Consider the following 18,634-nt stretch of genomic DNA (forward strand, 5'->3'; position numbering starts at 1 on the left):
AGTAGACCGACTCTCTCGGAAAAGGTCCTTGGAAAGTGAACTAGGAAGGACGTGACCTCTGTGAATCTAGGATCTTGAAGGCCAACATGGGGCGATCAGCGTCATTGTCGCTCCCTGTGACGTCATAAATCATCTATTACATTTCCTAAGCGTTTGAAAAAGGGGAAAAGAGACTAAACATCCATCCCCGTTCAATCTCAATAGGATGGCGTTTTAACGGTACCGCTCCCGGATTGAGATAAGGGAGCAGAGAAGAAGAAGCCTCTTCGTCCTCAACATAGCATAGAGATGAATGAAAGGACGTCCCTAAAGTCTCCACAACTCTCAACATACTTCTAAAGAAAGATTCCACTCGGAAGTCAGTAGTTGCTGCCGTCGATCGAGACGATTCGTACGGACTTTTGCAATCCTGTAACGAACCTCTAGAGGATCGTTACATTCTACGTCTGTTGTTATAATAGGCTCTTTCTCGTAAACCCGAACAGGTACCGAGAGAAGATACTTCCTAAGATATGAGAGAGCTGTGGAAGATCAGAGTTGATATGGACCACTGGTTCCAAAAACTCGTTTCGAGGACTGGAGGGACGACCGAATTGCTTCCACTTCTTTCAGATTATGATCCAGGACATCTGAAACCCTCTCCAGATGTTCAGAATCATTCCTAGATCTCGAATAAAATTTCAGTTTCCCGGTAGGAAAAACATGTAGAGGTCTGAATTGCAGTCTATTCAGGGAAACAAAACCCCTTCTTAAGGGAGGAAAGGAAATGGTCCCAGCAAGCTCATCCATTCCCTCACACAGTATTGTTTTATTCCCTAATAAGGCTGCGCTTTACCTAAGCAGGAGAGCGGAGGAGTATATAATAGTGCAATGTTGCGGTAGACTCGTAGTCCTATACCGTGCAGTAACGAGCACCGAAAGGAGTAAGAGATATCTCTGTTGGAACCATAGTAAGGCAAAAACGAATGCAAGGTTATCATTCATGTAAGAAATCCCCTCAATCTTAGGCTAAAGTCCGTGATTGTAGGGCAGAGATACAGTTAGTCAGTCAATCCCGCAGGAGAGACGTAACCGCCAGCACAGAGATACGGTTAGTCAGTCAATCCCGCAGGAGAGAGAGACGTAACCTACCGCGCATGACAACGCACGAGCTGGTACTGGCTCGGTTGGACTGGAGGACAGTCACAGCAGCAGCTTACGATCCGTCTCTTAACTTTATGCCTGGGTTGCCAGTTACCCTATTCTACGAAGAAATAGGTCCGTTATTTTTGAGCAGAAAGAGACTCTCAAGCTGGTATATTTAAGCGAAACAGAAAACGCTAAATATATAGATGCGTTTGTGTCGTCATAACACTACCATACAACGGTAAAAGATAAATCGGAAACTCCTGGAAGGCTGCAGGGAGTAACGATTAAATGTCCTTAAAATAATAGACAATAGACCTCTCGGTTGCCATCCGAAGAGGTAACTACAGCTAAGTCGTATAATGACTTGAACCAACCCCCAGTTAGTAAAATAACGCAAGGCAAAATATGAAATTATATTACAATAAAGTTTGTTCATACTTACCTGGCAGACATATATATAGCTGAATTCGGAAATACAGCTACATACATATCTGACAGGTAAGTTTCATGAACAAAACTTAAGAGAATCGAAGCAGACAGCTCAAGCTTCTTATGTTATTGGACATAAGCGTTCATTGATGTAGTCTACAAGTCTATTTCTTGTACGAGTCTGCGAATAACGAATGAGAGCTCTTCCGAATCTTGTCAATAAAAGCTTATCCGCTTACTCAATATAAAGTTAATGAGATGTTTGTCAATGAGAACTAACCCATTTACGGGACAAAGAGATATTTTGTCAATGAGGGGATACCCACTAACTTGACAAAACGATAGTATATTGTCAATGGGGGAAAGTCATTGAATTGACAAAACGTAATCCAGGAAGTCGAGCATTTTATTTCCGATTCCCGTCTCAAACGAGGAAGGGGCAAGAATCCTGTTAAGAGACTGGGCTTACGGCAGGTAGAACGACGATGTTCAATTCGGCAGCGTAGTCCCGACTAGAAACTAACAAAATCTATTATCTGAAAAACCCTTTCAGATGGGCTAAAAAGCTTGCAAAATTATCCTGGGAAGAGGAAGAAACTCTCCAACCACCTTCCTCTCCCGTATCACAACTAAATTTATTGGCAGTATGGCAAAGGAAGTCCTGTCTTGCGCTTTCCTGAAGAGTGTCCTTTTGATGAGTGCCTTTGCAAGAATCCTACTGAACGTTGCCGAGAGTCCTGACGTGCAGGACGTCGAGCTTTTACATAACCCGTAACTGCCTTATCACAAAGTCTTTGACTGCGGTAGAGCAAAACGAGATCTTCCCTTGAGCTTTTCCTTAACTCCATCCCCCCTTTGCGAAAAGCAATAAAATATTGACAGAGACCTCTTGAATTCACGAAACCCGAGGTCTTGCTGGGTTTCTAAGACGAAGTTGTCTGTTCACTTTAAGCTTCTTCCGAAGCACTGCTTACTTCACATTCTTTGCATGTGAGGTATAAGGTATCACCGAAGGTAGAGGTAAAAATTCTTGAGGCCCAAATCGTAAACAAGAGCTTGAAGAGTTCAACAGAAACGTTCAGCCAGGCGACACACCTGGCGTGCGCTGGCGCGCGCTCGGCGTCCAGTGGCGAGCACGCTCGGCGTCCACTGGCGCGCGCGCTCGGTATCCACTGGCGCGCGCTTGGCATCCACTGGTGCGCGCGGCGTGCACCCGCGCGCGCCTGGCGTCCATACGAGCGTCTCGTCCAAGCCGAGCGTCAAAATAAGCATGCAGAAAAGCGTCACGCTCCTGACAGGCGTCAAAACCAAGCGAAGAGAAACTGCCTTCAGGGAAGAGCAAGATACATCTTCGGAGGGAGAAAGAAATCCGACTGCCATGAAGCAGTCTCAGAGAAGGGTATATCGTGTGAGAATACGAGGGGCGAGGGAATGCCTTCTTATTCTCCCAGTAACAAAGCTCGGACGTCCGCTCCTCAAAGCGTCCTGCTACTAAGACTCCTTTTTCATATTTCTCGGTGGCAAAGACGTACACGTGATCAGGCGACGTTCGCCTTCTTACTTCTCACTGAAACGCATAACGAGAGAAAGAGAGAGGACGTGAAGCGTCCTCTTCTATAAAGCTTCTATTTAGAGGGCGTGAGTCCTTCCGAAAGCTCCACCCCTGCGCGGGGAGGACGCTTCGGAGGACGAGAAGCAATCCTTCAGGATTCGTGCACGTGCACGCACTTTGGCAGTCTGGGGATTTTCATCAGAAACTGCCGAAGGCACGCCAGATCGGTGGGGGTTCCTCGTAACCCTCCTTCGGCTTTCGACATGCTCTCTCCCCGGGTCCTGGGAGTCAAGCAGAGGTCCCGGCCTAGAGGCAAAATAAGGCCGATCTGACGCACCCTCCACTACACAAGGGGCACTGTCACTGCACTTAGCCACTTCACTATTGCTCTCTAAAGCAAGCACTTTCGATTCTAAGTTACGAATCGAAAGAGTATTAGAGAAAGGGCAATAACCTCTACAGACACTGTTTAGGGCCCGAAGGCAACATTACAGGGTTAGGAGTAACAATAAACAGAAGTAGCACTCTTCACAACAATGAAGGAGAGCGATCACCTCTCGCAGACATATTCATAAAAACCCGTAGGCCATACTACAGGGTTAGGCAAAATAAAGTCTACAGGAAAAGGTTAGCAGGTTCACTACCCTGACTTTTGTTTACTGATTAATTGCGTACATACGAATCATACGTTTTCCTTACGGAATTAGACATGTTTACTGATTTAATTGCGTACATACGAATCATACGTCTTCCTTATTACGGAATTAGACAAAGTCTCACACTCCTTACATGACAAATCTCAAGGAAAGAAGCAAGACCCATACCCCTCGTGCATACCAAGTGCGGATCTACCGAAGCTTTCGGTAGCCACACCCCTATCTTTGCAGACAACACCCTCTGAAACTAGCCTAACTAGATTCAGATATCTTATGCAAAAATGAATCAAATTCAAATCAATTTAAGATAGCGTATGCCTAGCCACAAATCCAAGTAAATAAATTAAAAGACAATTAGGATACTTAGCGGCAATGAAGTTTACAAAATCTAAGACGGAGGTACTGGAAACAGTGTGTTTCCAGCACCGGCGACAGAAAAAAATTATGAATAGAAAACGGGAATGGTTCCTGATACCCGCCTCCCAGCGGCGGGGGAAGGGATGGGTAACTAACACCTGGCCGACCACTGCTGTGCCGGAAGTTTTTTAAAATTCTGTCGGACTTCAGAAAAAATACAAGCTATATTATATATATGCTGACAGGTAAGTTTCATGAACAAAATACTTGTACATATACAGTCACTTCCTTTCAAGAATGCCAACACTAATAACAAATGGGCGACCTTTGATCACTTTCCCGAATAGTAAAAGAATCCTAAGAAAAACTGACCATTATTTCAGAATCTAAGATATATGTGATTAATCATAGTCATTCTTCTCGGTTTCCATACAATTGCATAGTTCACTGCATCTGTGGAAGATAAGAAGCTATCTGTTCTAATAACAAACCAACCTATCTTCTTATGTAGGTTTGTTATCATTCCTCTCTCCCTTGCTAAAGAGAGGAATGCCTTGCCACTGATAGGCATCTTACATTAATGGTCACTCTAATAGCATAGCTACTTCACTCCACTGTATCCTGTCCCTTCCAGCTTATGACAGTACTCTCTTCTTACTGCCCATAGGTAAAGAAGGAGATAGAAAGAAAATAAACCAGTTATCTCATTCATTTTCACTTTCACACCCTCATCTTAAACAAGATACAAAACTGAACCTGCCAGAGGGGCACTGGGATGAGCTTACACAACTTGGATTGAGAGCCACCAAGCCAACAACAGACCAGAGAGAGAAAAAAAAAAAAAAAAAAAAAAAAAAAAAAAAAAAAAAAAAAAAAAAAAAAAAAAAAAAGAGAAAAAAAAAAAAAAAAAAAAAAAGAGAGGAGAGAGAGAGAGAGAAAACCCTAGTCCAAGGATCTGTGGGTAACATCCTTCAAGTAGAAGGAAGTGAAAGTGGTTTGTCATACCAAGAACCAGCTCTCAATATTCTATGAATAGATACGTATTCTTCTTAAATGCCAAGGAAGAGCTCAGGCCTCTAATGACATGGGCTCTTGACAAGTTTTACTTTCCACCTTGTAAATTCCTTATTTAATACATCAAAGCATGAATGCAAGGAGATTTAAGACATGCAAAATATGCAGCAGTACACAAAATAAGGAAACAAGCTCAAACTTAAGTCTTTAGTCCATGGATACATATCAAATGTACCAAAAAATACCATCTAAATCTCCCTAGGCCTTTGAAATACTCCGAATGTTTTAGACTTATACTAGTTTTCATCATTCAGTAAGATTTAAGAAAAATTGGCAGAATTTCAGTCTTCATCCAAGAATATCAAAATTTATACAGTAATACCCAGAACTTACATGAGGTTAGGTTCCCCCGTTTCGCGTAAGTTTGGCCCACGGTCTCTAAAAATGCTAATAAATACTTGCTTCTAGATTTTGAACACCTAAATATGCCCCTAATCATGCTCCCTAAGTATTAAGCTAACTTTTAAAAGAAATTAAAATTACTGTAATTTGATTTCAAAAGTTAATTAATACATTACCCTTAAAAAAAGAAATAACTGGTTGGCATAAGAATAGTTACAGAAACTACTACATACATACATATCTATTGTTTTCTCCATGTATACTAACATTACACCTAATTCATGCGATGCCATTTTCTTTTTCCCTCAGTGTAAAAGAAGTTTTCTTTGCGTCACTGGGTGAACTACAATAAGCCTGTTATAGCGAAGGTACACAATTCAATGAAAATAAAGAAAACAGTATTTACAGTAATGTTATGAGAGGGTGAAGGTAAAATTCAATCAATTAAAATCACATACCCAGTGTGAGGACTAACTATGAGAGAGAGAGGAACGAGAGAGAGATAGAAGAGAGAGAGAGAGAGAGAGCGAGAGAGAGAGAGAGAGAGAGAGAGAGAGAGAGAGAGAGAGAGAGAGAGAAAGAGAATATAAATACAATTACATAATGAATTTTAGATCCCAAAAAATATTAACAAAAATACATTTTGTAGGAAATAAACAGAGTTTTACATACAGAAAACAATGAGAAATAAATATAAATGACTAATGAAATTAAAAAATGAACATTTAACATCACTCTTACCTTTATGGAAAACACTTGTTAGCATGTGGAAGACAGAGAGGAGAGAGGGAGGAGAAGAGGCTATTGGTTGGAAGCGGAACCTCCCTCTACAAGGACTTTCAGGTATCAAGGACATAAACTGGGGTTATTTCTCTCTATTTTTTATTGCCACCATCTGAGGTTACTTACCTACTTCATTTTTACTGTCACTAGGACCAGTTTGAGAGTACTGGATCCCTGTTGCACAGCAAAAACTGTCCAGAGACATTTGTTTCTGGCATTTCTTTAAGATTTGCCTAAAGTTAAACACAGCATTGTCATTAAACGTGTTGGAGGCATGGATTACAACTTTGTGGATGATAATTCTCCACAAAATTTTTGACATTATTCCACTTTGCAAACATGTGCTGGCCTGTGCTAGCCTTAAATTCACTAAGAGCAGTGTGTGTTGTAGGTATTTTTTTCACCGAGATCGGCATGCAATTTCCTCCAATACATTGCTACGAGTTCTTAAGTTCTATAGTGTTTTTTCACCTTTTTTACAGAAAAGCTAGCAATTGGAACTTTCTTTGACCCCAAGATGATTTATTTAGCAGTTGCACTCGAATAAAAAAAAGCACAAAAACAAGGATGGGTCACAAAAGAAGATGGGATGCTTTGTATGGGTGCTCGATATGGGGTGGGGGGCCCCGTCATGTCTGGGCCCCGGATGGAGGGTTTCCAAGTGTATGAAAACCGAGGAACGTAACATAACCGAGACAAAATTTTGTGGAAAAAAAAGTGTATGAAAACCGAAAATGTACGAAAAGAGAGGCATGAGAAAACCAAGGTTTTACTATAGTATACTATTATTCAGAAGAATATATATTTTTTAAGATGCATACCCTTAGCATGGCTAAAAATATAATCTTTATTTTTGCCTTTTTTATTTTTAAAGTGTAATATTTTGATTACCAGTATTTTATAAAGTTCCAAGTAACATATAGTTGGAAGGACTGTGAAGAAAGAAAAGAAATACAGTACGCTTTCCATTTCCACTCTTTTAAATAAGAACAATCTCTCTCTCTCTTCTCTCTCTCTCTCTCTCTCTCTCTCTCTCTCTCTCTCTCTCTCGCTCTCTCTCTCTCTCTCTCTCTCTCTCTCTCTCCTCTCTCTCTCTCTCTCTCTCTCTATCTGTTATATGTATTGCAATATAATGTTATCCATGTGGTATGGCTAGCACATGTAAAATATAACCACTACGGCAACAAAATCATGAAGTTAACAGGGTACTGTGGTTTTGACAATTAAATGCATCATAAATGCTTGAACTGCAGCAACAGTACAATACAAAAATGAACTTCATTGTACAAATATCTATGAAAAGCTTGAGAAATCTCCAATTCCATTTATCCCCCCCCCCCACACATATATAATGCATTTAATGACACTGAAATTTTAAGCATATCAAAGAAGACTTACATAAATGTTAAAAAGAAATCACAATATTATTAATATCTGTCACTAGCCTATCAAGTTTTACTTCTTCCTCTTTCACAAACAGCTACACATTTGATACTACTAAAACTATGATATCTTTCCATAATATTGTTTCCTCAAGTAGTGCTACGTACACAAGAACTTGTATTACTAATGTTATCATTTTTAGCATAAGAAAGATTTTTGCAACACATGCAATTCAAGCCAAATGTCAATTTGATGAAAGCTATCGAAATGTATTGTTCAGCAGAGAAAATAATCTATCAATCTTTATTGAAGCTAGCATTCAGAGATTGAAGCTAGATGCTTATTCCAAACGTAACACATACAACCCTTATGGTAATTGCTTATTGTGTTGGTAAGATATATATTATTAATAATTATATATATATATCTATATATATTATTATATATCATATAATATATAGATATATAATCTATATATATATAAATATAAACCATTCCTAGGAAATTGCAAGTAGAAAAGACGACTGGTATGTATTTTTACTTTGCACAACATTGGTGACAACTGTCAAGTACGATGGTTACTAGTTAGAGCAACCTACAAATCATTTTCCTTCTGAGACAAGGCCTTACCATATTTTATGTGACTGTATTTAATTTTCTTATATCATCTTTGTAATTGGAAAAAGAATTATCCACGTGGTAAAGCCATTTTATTTTTATTTGTATATACTTGTGTATTTGTAAAGTTCACATATCCAACGAGTTTCACTTCATTATAAAGACACGTCAGTAGTTCGTGTTTATGTCTGAGGGTGGGACTTGACTTTCCCATTATAAAAGAGCATGTGAATTTCCTGGCGGATATTTCCATTTGAAAAACATTGCATCTTATATAACAGCATATAAGTACTTAATTTTCCTTCTTCATCTTACTGTCATGTATACCTTAAATAAAGTTGTAAAATATTTTCACTTCAAATTCAAGGTAGCACTTGAGATTGACAATAGTTTCTGTCTGGGCTTCTTATCACACCAATTGCCAGATTACTCCCCAGGATTATATACTAAACACCTGACACTGGTGCATTTATTTATGACAGATTCACAGAAGATCATGCAAAATATCTGCACATGCAAAAGCATGACTCTATCAATAACATTTCTCAATACAAAAACATACCTTCATATCCCCGAGTGAAGTCGTGGCGGTAAGTGTTTTCTGTGTGGTTAGAAGTGGATTCCTTCTGGACCATATAAATCATACTGCTTTCTTTTTTCAGCATCACTCAAGACAGCAAATGCATTCCCTACGGCTGCAAAATCAAGGTAACATTATGAACACATTCTTCATCTTTATGGTAGCAAATTTTAATCCTAAAATTAACATTCACTGATGAAGAGACCATACCAATTAACCAAAAGAGTACACTTGTCCTACAAAAACTTATAGTTATGTAATTATACGTATATCCAAAAAATTATCATCAAGGATATATAACTATAAGCTAAAGAATTACAACATAATAAATCTTCACAACACAGCAATGGATTCTGCAACAACATTCATGCTTTAAATGCTGAAGTACGAATAACTGTTACAAAAAATTCCAATGGCTCCAAACTTTCTATATAGTAACCACAAACAAACTCTTTCAAAACACTGGAACATTCTTTCACCTATGGTTATCATTTTACCATTTCATATACGGTGGATCCCCTGTATTCGCATTCTCAGCATTTGCAGACTCCTGTATTCGCAGATTTTCCTATGGACCATATCTACCTGTTATTCACAGGAAATTAAATTTGCATAATTGTGGTATTTTTCTGAGAAATATCCACAAATTCTTGTTTTCTTTTTTTTATCAATTTCATCATAAAATTTCATAATTTTTAGTGGTTTTTTTCTTGAGCTTCAACTAACAAAATAAGCAGTTATAAGTTTTTTTTATAGGAGTTTCAACTACATATTTGTGGATTGCAGCTCTTTGTGGGGGGGGGGGCTGAAACCCCCTATATACAAATGCTTAAAACAGCCTATTATATTTGTTAAAATTTCAAGAAAACCCACTAAAAATGTTTATACATACCCATTTTTTTTTTTATAGTTTTATCACAAATTGATAAAAAAAAGAGGAATCTGTGGAGATTTCTGATAAAAATTACCGCAAATAGACGAATTTTCCCCAAAAATGGGGGTATATATTCCAGATGAAATCCGCGAATACGTGAGTCCATGAATCCAGTGTACGATTCTTACAGGGGGTTCGCTGTATTCTGCATCTGTTCAACATTCCTCTCTTTCAATTCTTCTTACACCACATACTTGGCAAATCCCTTTCATTCCACCTTTTACTGACCTCCAATATTTTCTTTCTTCCATCTTGCTATCCACACTCTCCTAAAATTGTTTCACAATGCAGTGCTGCGAGGTTCTCCTCCTGTTACACCTTTTAAACTTTTCTACTTTCAATTTTCTCTATATATTCCATACATAAACTAATCCTTTAAATAACAGTAACACACACACATATACTTATGTTTTTAAAAAACTCTAAAGTGAGGGGCTACTGATAATACAAAAAAAAAATTCACAAAATGGATATCCTTCACGTAACCAATAAAGCTTGGACTACCTTTAAATGCTTCGCTAGCGCCCGGTGCCTTGTTTTTATCTGGATGGAACTGAAGCGCTAATTTACGATATGCTTTCTTTAGGTCATTATCTGTTGCTTCCTTTGTAACACTAAAATTTTCATAGTAATCTTTGCACTTCCTAATTCTGTAAAGTAATAAAATGTACTTTTTAACATTTGAATTTCATACGATCTGTCCACTTCCTTAGTATGTAAAGAAATAAAATGTTACTTTTTAACATCTCAATTTCACAGTAATCTCTGCAACTTCCTAATTCTGTAAAGAAAAAAGATTACTTTTTACCATCTAAATTTCACAGTACTCTTTGCACTTCTGAATTCTGTAAAGAAATATAATGTTACTTTTTAACATCTAAATTTCACAGTAATCTCTGCACTTCCTAAGTCTCAAACAAATAAAATCTTACTTCTTACAAAGATATTTTTCATCTCAATTAACTAATCCTCATCACTGATTGCACTATCCTGTGATGATACCAAAATATAATGACAATTAACTGTCATGAAACACAAATTGTAACCAAACTTTGTAATTATGACACAGTTACCGTACATTCTGCTTTATTATTATTCTTTAGTCGTTTAAGCAGACCATATAAAGTCAAAATCTTAAACCCTCATAGGGGGGTCCTGAAAGATTTGTCCTTACCTGAAGTTTTATCTATTACCTTGCAATTGCAATTTGATAAATTAATTTATTAGATGATTACAACCAGATTTCCAAAAGCTGACATTGATTACTGGTCGAGGCTTGGGACATTGGGCACAAAAGAGTGGAGTTCTTTTTGATTCAAAGAATGCCACGATTCACCCATTGGTCTGGATTGCTTTTTTTGATTCTTTTAATTATCAGCTTCATTATTCCACAAGCCCACCATTTTATTAAACATGAATTTTTTTTGAGATATTAGTACAGGCAGTCCCAAATTTATGACTGGGTTTCTGTTCCTAAGCTGCATTATCAGACGAAAAATAGTTGAAAATCATAGAAAATCTTAAGAAAACCTTACTTTTAATGCTTTGAGGTGTATTGAAAATGATGTAAACTGCATTTTTAATGAGTTTTTCATGTAAAAACCCTCCAAATTTTGATCATTCTGCCGTTTTGGAGCCATATTTCTTCCGTTGGATAGGCGTCGTAACCCCAGAACACATGTTGTAAACCAGGAAATAAATTCTGATGCATATATTTGAAAGGTGCCATAAAATTGGAACATTGTAAGCTGGGGATTGCCTGTAATTACTGACTGGGAAGGTTATGCATGATCTAGTCATAGCAATGGCAGCTTTGGGTGCTTTATCAGTATCCTCATTACCCTTCACACATACATGGGCAGTCATCCACTTATTTTAACATTGACACCAACTGCTTACACATGTTCATTTAAAAGCTATTTAATTTCTCCTGCAATGACTGTAATTCTCTCAAACTGTTTTATTGTGAAACAAATTACTGAATAAATAGTGCTGTTTAGCAGTTTTCCTCTTAACAGTAATATACAATCTTGACCATTACAACATGCTACTGTAGTTTTGCTTACCAACGAGTGTACTATTCAATGTACTAATCAAAACACTACAGTTGTATAGTTGTTCTAAATGGTCAATTTATTTGTTAATTCTTGCAGAATCTGTTCCTGTAAAAAGTAGATTTTGGCAAGGTACAGTATGCATTGTGTTAATTTTACCTTATTTTAATCTGTAGTTTTTACCACATGTTGTGCATACAAGTAATGACAACTATTACTGCTCACAAATTTATGGCATTTCAAGCACTTTATTTGTGGCCAGGTAATTATCGTTACCTTGTTTTGTAACCTGGACCCAAGACCAAATCTCTGCCAGCCACCAAAATACTTCATTTCGTTATTGATTTGCAATTAGACTTCATTGTGACAAAAGAAGTTTCCCAAAATGTGAATAAATCAGAAAGTAAGAGGGCATTGTGGGTAATAAAATCAAATACATACATGGTTAAATAAGTGGGACCAGTAGATTCATTCCTCTGATTATATCTAAGTGTTTGTCACAATCTTGGGAGTCATTTTCATCTTTTACCATATAATTTGGCCAAGGTTTCTTCTTTCATGTATTTTATACTGTTCTTTTGCTCACAATTCTCTGTTTCTTTACTCTTTCATAAGCTGTACTATTCATTTCCATCCTATCCAACAATGACTTCTACATAGATGGTAGAAAAATGAGGAAAGATTTCTGAACAAATGTCATCATCTTTGTGCTTTTTATATTACACTTGAAATTCATGAACTATGTTCGGCATACTACTAGTTAGCTTTCATTGTAGACCAAGTTGACTTTAGAACTAGAATATAACTTCTAATCCACCAGCACAGTTTACGTACTTCTAATTTCTTTTTATGCATACTTCTGGTTTGCTTGCTCATAGCATCCTCTATTTTAATTCTAACATCATACAGAGTTTTAGACATTAATTGAAGCCTAACCCAAATATTTTTCTGTGAAAATATGACCAGTTCTATTATATACTATCCACATACAACAATGTTTCTACCAGAAAATGACAGTTCCATCAAATTGCATGTAGTACCATAGATGCAAACTTTACATATATACAACTGACATTTCCCATGTGCCACCAAAGTGCAAACTAAAGTTACTGGTTTGTATTGTGTACCACAGGTTCAGTGTCCACATCCCCTTATCATTTCATATATTTTATTTTCACTTTGTTTTATAATTTTCCTCCACTGTTCACAATAATTTGTTTCAAATTAAAATACAACCACACCATAAAATATGCAATGTTTTCTTCCTTAAGTTTTACAACTTTAAAGTGACAATTTCCAAACTTTTCTATGAAACAACATTTTTTCTTAATTATTCATTAACTAACTTGCAAAAGTTGTTAAATTTTTAATGTCTTGGTATTTTCTATTTTGCACATGGGGTAAGTCTATTGTGGAGAGATATCAAATCAATAACGACATGTCAACCATGGTACCATTTAAAAAACCTCCAAACCAACATGTAATATTCTTATACTGACTGCATCCTTCCCATTATGTACAATGAAGTGTCACAACTTGAGTGCCTTCACTAACACAAAATTTGTTCCAAAAAATTTAGAATTTTGATTAAGAGTTTCCAACTGGACACGTACTAGACCTAGAAGATTCCATCAATGGTTGGGAACAACTATCAAACACAAATGTCACAAAAAACACCATAAATATTCAGTAAAATTATAAAGCTACTGGATCACACAATTATGCTTGAGATTTTACTGTTACAATAACTGTGATGACTTTCTTATGAGACTTGTTTAAGGAATTGGAATATGAGATTTAGCCCTGATGCCAAGCACTTAAAGGAAAATGGAGAGTAAAGGAGGTTTTGGAACAGTAGGAAAACATGGCAGTTGCACTATGAAACAATTGTTAAGGGAGGGTGGATGTAAGATGGAAAGAATATGAACAGAGGTACAGTAAAGAAATGAGAAGGGGTCGCAGCCAAGGGCCAAAGGACTTTGCAAAGAACCTCAAGTACATGTAATATCTACAGTGCCCTATGCGAGGTGCACTGATAGCACTACCCCCTTACAGGGAGACTTATTTATGAAAACAGAAGCTTATACATCATGCACAACAATCTTCAATTACCTCCTAACAGAATCTAGTTGATCTGAGGTATATTCCCCAGTAGCTGCCTGAGAACCACTGCCAGCAGTGCTGGACTTTTCTTCGTTTGTCGATGATTTTCGTCGGCGTACGTTTTCACTAGAGCTGCCTCCTCCACCACTCCTTCCTCCCCCTCCATCACCCTCACCTCCAGCTGTGCCATTGCTGTGTGGACTGTGATCGGTTGTACTTCCATTAAGGCGATTCAGCAAGTCTAAAAATTCTGTAAACAAAGATAATTCATATGCCTCAACATTTCATAAAGGTGCATTGCAAAGTATATCACACTGCTCTTAATATTGCATGACAACTATAGTCAGCTTTTTGGAGCTAACACCGAATATCCATTACCAATCTTATTGAAACTTCTACCTTGCTTTTCAATGGCCCAGTGTAATACAGCAGTAAACAGCAAAAATACATCTCTATATATATATATATATAAATAAAAGGTGCTTCAAGGAATAGCCAAAAGTTTATGCTAATTTTGTAAAACTAATGAGGTACTAAAAGTAACATTTGTGATACTCCATAAGTAAACAGAGAGAAAGTTAAAAATATAGTTTCATATATATAAATTTCTGCTATGAGTCTCCATTCTTCCAATCATGATTTACCTGAATGATATCGGCTGTGGATATCTACCATCAGCCCCAAAAATCATTAGTATATTATACTGCCAACCCCAACCACACAAAATCTAATTCTGACAGGGCAAAGATCTAATACAATTAATGATGTAGTAAACCAAACAAATGCTTGAGTTCTGCATTACATTTTGATGAGTACTGTAGTGTACAGTACTATTAGAATTCTATGAACTTCGTAGACAGTGTTACATATTTCAAAAGTTTACTATAATTCATAATCATCCAAATCAACATATCTCCTGAATTCTTTTGCTTCTTGAATTCCAAAAGCTTCACATCCCACTGTCTAGTTTAAAGCAATGTTTTAACCATAGCCATTCAGCCGTCATTTACATTAATTTGACAAGGAAAATCTCAGTATCAACCACCTTTCTATTCGTCTTCATGTTCCAACAGTTGCCAATTCCTCTTTTTCTTAGTTCCTTAACCAACAGTATAAATGTTACTGCCTGCATCTTTACTTTATACTTCTTTCTCGTGCATTTTATGCTAAATATCAGCTTCTATTAAAAGTGCAATTTTCAAAACAAAACTTCCAAATTTCCATGCATCCACAATATGTTATTCTTTCTCTGTCATATTATGGTAAAAAGTTATGATCTTGGTTTGCTTTGGAGTTGTGACATATGGTTCAGCCTTCCATTGATGTTCTAACATATGGTTCAAGATCACCCATGCCCTACAAATTAGTTCTTTAATCAAGACAATTTTATCCTTATAGGATTTATAATTATTTGGTACTATAGATTTTCTCAATTACATATGCAACTCCAAATAAAACCTTTATCTAAATTATAATTTACAAACAAAACTAACTAGATATATTTCCAAAAAACAAAAAAAAGGGCCACTTCTTTAAGCTTCATTTTAAAATAAAATTTTATTAAGCTTAAAAACATATTTACTGTGATGAAATTTGTAATGACACGGCACAAGCTCCTTCACAAATCTCTTCCAAAAATGTGTACAATTTCGTTGTGAGGTCACTCGTCATTTTCAAGAGTCTACTTATGCCACATTTTAATTTACAATTACAGTTTATGCCACATTTTAATTTACAATTACAGTGTCACTTAATTTTTTTTCAGTATAACAATTTAATAGTGATTTACAAAAGACATAAAAAGTTGTTTTTCATTATACAGGCAGTCCCCGGGTTTACGACGAGGTTCTGTTCTTGAGACGCAGTTGTAATCGGAAAATCGCCGTAAGCCGGAACATTTTTCAAAAATACTAAGAAAACCTACTTTCAATGATTTGAAAAAGTTTGGGTGCATTGAAAACTATGTAAACTGCACTATCTATACATTTTTCATCAAAACAAAAAAAACCTTCAAATATTGATTGTTTTGCATTTTTTGGTGTCATATCTCTTCTGCCATATCAGCGTTGTAGGCGTTGAATTTTAGTACTAGGCCCACACAAATGGCCTTTTCTATGCCAACACTCAGAAAGAAATGAATACTGAAATAAACACTAAATGGTAAATATCTTGGTAATGATAAACAAATTTTCAATAAGTTTACTATGATTATTCTATTAAACAAGTGTTGACTTGTGTACAAATAAGACAAAAACCAACATTGGGAAGTAGTATTAAAGTGGTAAATGTGAAGGATATGGCCTCATGAATATGTTTTTTCTTTTTTTAATATAGTTTTTTTGTGATAAACAATGTAGAAAATTATTCATAGAGGCTAAAGCATTATTGCAGAAATAATTTGAGATTTTTAACCAAAATAATGAGAATGTCACCATATTTTCTCTAAGAGTCTTACAGAGCTTCTCCCATTAATAGAACAAACAACTCGTAGATAAATGTAAAATCATAAACTAAATATGGCAGGTTTCTTATTAGCTTGGTAATTTTCTCATATTATACACAACCTTTTAGCGTTTACTGGTTAGCCAAAATATTATGTTAACAAAGAATATCTTTGCGCAGGCGTTTCCTTTACTTTTACCTTATCTCCTTTACATTTATCTTACTAAAGTAATACCCAAAGGAAGATCTAGGTAATAACTAAGTGCTGGGTATACCTAACTTTGGAAATTAATATACTATGATAGTATTTGGGTTGCTTATTAAGAATTTACCGTTATTTTCTGGGGGTCAACTGTAATTAACCCACGGGGACTAGGGTAAACAACCGCGGACGATCCATCGTCATCGAGCTGGCCAGGCCTTATTCACTCGATATTTAATCGGTGAAACAAGAATACAATTATGCACAACATTAAACATACCAATCAAAAGATTGAAGTTTCTTCAACATAATGCGATACATGAAAGCCCCATACGAACTAAAATAAGCATGTAAGCTCTTCGTAAAATGTTTTCAAGGCAGTTTTGAAATCCAATATGGCGGCAATCGTGTGGCTGGCCTATCTAACCACAGACAATCCACCATCTTTCCCAGCCTTCCCAGCACTCATTTGAACAATGTTAGTGTATATATGTAACGTTTATTGATCTTACTCGAGATTGCAGTTGTAATCAGCACAATAAAACAACATTTTGTTGCCTATATTAGTGAAAGTATGAAACTTTTTATTCCCAGGGTCATGGTTTGAACTGAATTCATTTTTACCTTGTAATCAGTGGCTTTATCCTTACAGCCATCACAACTGAAAATCCAGTGTGCTTATTTGATTGTAATTATACACATTGTGGTCCTAATTCACTCCACATTGCACTTGAACCACGTTGCTTTTCCTAGTTCCTAAGCACTCACTCCGCAAACTCAGTTACGAGCAGCAGACGACTACATGTTCATGAGGAGCAAAGCTTTATTCCCTTAATTGTTTACTTTACTCATTATCTGGTTTAACTTTACTTCAAAATGTTTATTAATTCATTGTATTACCCTGGCCAAAAAAAATCCCTTTTTTTTGCAACCAAATTAACCCCGAAAAATTACAGATATTTCTGAAGTATGAGCAGACAACGGCAAAAAGACTCATCGCTGCCAATGTAGTGGAGCTTCACACATACGCTGATGCATTTACAAACTGTTTCCATGAATTCTAGTTGTCATAGTAATGCAGTAATGATAAAATTGCTGTAATATGTATATACACTACAAATAGATACGCCAATTTCACTTATTTCCCCGGTTTTGTGTAAGTCTTATACCCAATTTGGAGGGTAAACACATACCAATTGACAACACTGATAAACAATTGAAGAGCGCAAAACGCCACAAAGAATGCCATAGTCCCCTTGAATAAGTATGAATAAGTGCTAGCAAGAGGTTGGGGTTACGATTGTGGTGATGAAAGTGCCCCGTGTGAGGATTTAGCACAGGAAATGGGAAGTTTGTTGACACAAGCGACTCCGCAAACATCGAGATGGCGTCAATCTTGAAAATATTTGGAGTTGTAAGTAAAAACTTCGAAAGCATTTGGGGTTGTGGGCACTGCGTTGGCCACCACCCTTCATTTTTTCATTTACCCTCTGTTTAAATCTAAAATTATGGCCTTAATTTCTAACTTTGGAGAAAATATATATTGTCATGATACAATAAAGTTTTAATACATACTTACCTGGCAGATATATACTTAGGAGCTATAGACTCCGTCGTCCCCGACAGAAATTCGAATTTCGCGGCACACGCTACAGGTAGGTCAGGTGATCTACCGCCACTGCTGCTGGGTGGCAGAACTAGGAACCATCCCATTTTCTAAAACAGATTTGCTCTTCCACCTGTCTCCTGAGGGGAGGCTGGGTGGGCCATTTAATAGATATATATCTGCCAGGTTAAGTATGTATAATAAAACTTAATTGTATCATGACAATATCATTTTTATACATTCAACTTCCCTGGCAGATATATACTTAGCTGATTGGCACCTTTGGCGGAGGGTAAGAGACAGCTAATTACTGAAATAGACAGGGAACAACATACGTTGTAGGTAACAAAAATATAAGAAACCTTGGTTCCTACCGTGGTCGGCGAAAGAC

At 36.7% G+C, this 18,634-nt stretch overlaps 1 protein-coding gene and 1 long non-coding RNA gene across 3 annotated transcripts in view; one reads left to right on the forward strand and one right to left on the reverse strand.

The window, feature by feature from the left end:
• Window positions 1-18,634, forward strand: part of LOC135213732 (dnaJ homolog subfamily B member 14-like) — a 188,089-nt gene that overhangs the window by 94,872 nt on the left and 74,583 nt on the right. The window lies entirely within an intron of this gene.
• On the reverse strand, window positions 8,885-14,351 carry LOC135213966 (uncharacterized). The gene is made up of 3 exons (XR_010314240.1): window positions 14,003-14,351; window positions 10,341-10,486; window positions 8,885-9,017 (listed from the first exon to the last, which is right to left on the reverse strand). It is a non-coding gene; the product is annotated as an uncharacterized LOC135213966 (long non-coding RNA).

The sequence above is a fragment of the Macrobrachium nipponense genome, chromosome 43 (assembly GCF_015104395.2).
Source record: "Macrobrachium nipponense isolate FS-2020 chromosome 43, ASM1510439v2, whole genome shotgun sequence".
NCBI lineage: Eukaryota > Metazoa > Arthropoda > Malacostraca > Decapoda > Palaemonidae > Macrobrachium > Macrobrachium nipponense.